The sequence below is a fragment of the Perkinsus marinus genome (genome assembly GCF_000006405.1).
Source record: "Perkinsus marinus ATCC 50983 genomic scaffold scf_1104296965236, whole genome shotgun sequence".
Lineage (NCBI taxonomy): Eukaryota > Perkinsozoa > Perkinsida > Perkinsidae > Perkinsus > Perkinsus marinus.
The window spans coordinates 1-1,159 of NW_003204398.1; the positions used below are offsets into that span (position 1 = coordinate 1).

The 1,159-nt window shown below is 48.9% G+C and overlaps 2 non-coding genes across 2 annotated transcripts; both read left to right on the plus strand.

The window, feature by feature from the left end:
• Positions 1-445: 445 nt before the first annotated feature.
• Pmar_PMAR000182 lies at positions 446-517 on the plus strand. The gene has a single exon. It is a non-coding gene; the product is annotated as a tRNA-Gly (tRNA).
• Positions 518-604: 87 nt separating this feature from the next.
• On the plus strand, positions 605-677 carry Pmar_PMAR000183. The gene has a single exon. It is a non-coding gene; the product is annotated as a tRNA-Met (tRNA).
• Positions 678-1,159: the final 482 nt, after the last annotated feature.

Below are 1,159 nucleotides of genomic sequence, written 5' to 3' on the forward strand. Positions count from 1 at the left end.
GGAAAAACAACGTCAATAAAGCGTTTGTCCGTGCATAGAAAGGAGCTATTCACCTAGAGCAGAACTCCTTGCAGGAATGATGAATGACCGCTCGGTACCTCAGAACGCGTTGCGAAGATGAACCAACAGCCCAAATTCACGAGCCGCCGCATGCGGATTCAAAATGTGCTTGCAATCAGGAACTTCGATGTCACGAAAAAGTTGTGCAGCTTGTGCCGAGCTAGCTGTAGTATGTGATGAGAACCTTACCAGTTGGAGTTATCAATCGAGATAGAATGCGGCCTACCATGCGAGAGATCTAGTAGCAGTTCGCTATCTCAGGTACGCGTTTAAGGCCTAATCAGACTCTTGGCCGCGGGATGGTTGACGACGGTACGTCCGAGAAGGGATTCAGATGTTCCTCTACAAGTATCGCAGGAATACTCAATCACTACATCAGTGATATGCACCGCTAGTCTAATGGTTAGGATATCTGCCTTCCAAGCAGATGGTCCGGGTTCGATTCCCGGGCGGTGCAGTTCGTATCAACGTGGGAAGGGTCTTCAGGCTATCGTGGAATAGTTATGCTCAGCACGTCAGGGCGATACAGGAGTTTGTACGCATGAGCAGCTTGGCGCAGTGGATAGCGTGTTGGGCTCATAACCCAAAGGTCCCTTGATCGAAACAAGGAGCTGCTATTCATCACAATACACTCGAGATGGTTATTAAACTGAGAGGTGCAGCTTACCGACTGCATAGATCAGTCTTACCGAAAAATTTCCACTAAACAGAAACGGTGTTTTCGTACCATTCCGCGCGATTGGCCCAACCGTGCCAGTTCAGGGGAAAAAGAACGTTAATAAAGCGTTGTCCGTGCATAGAAAAGAGCTATTCACCTAGAGCAGAACTCCTTGCAGGAATGATGAATGACCGCCCGGTACTTCAGAACGCGTTGCGGAGATGAACCAACAGCCCAAATTCACGAGCCGCCGCATGCGGTTTCAAAATGTGCTTGCAAGCAGGAACTTCGATGTCACGAAAAAGTTGTGCAGCTTGTGCCGAGCTAGCTGTAGTATGCGATGAGAACCTTACCAGTTGGAGTTATCAATCGAGATAGAATGCGGCCTACCATGCGAGAGATATAGTAGCAGTTCGCGATCTCAGGTACGCGTTTTAGGCC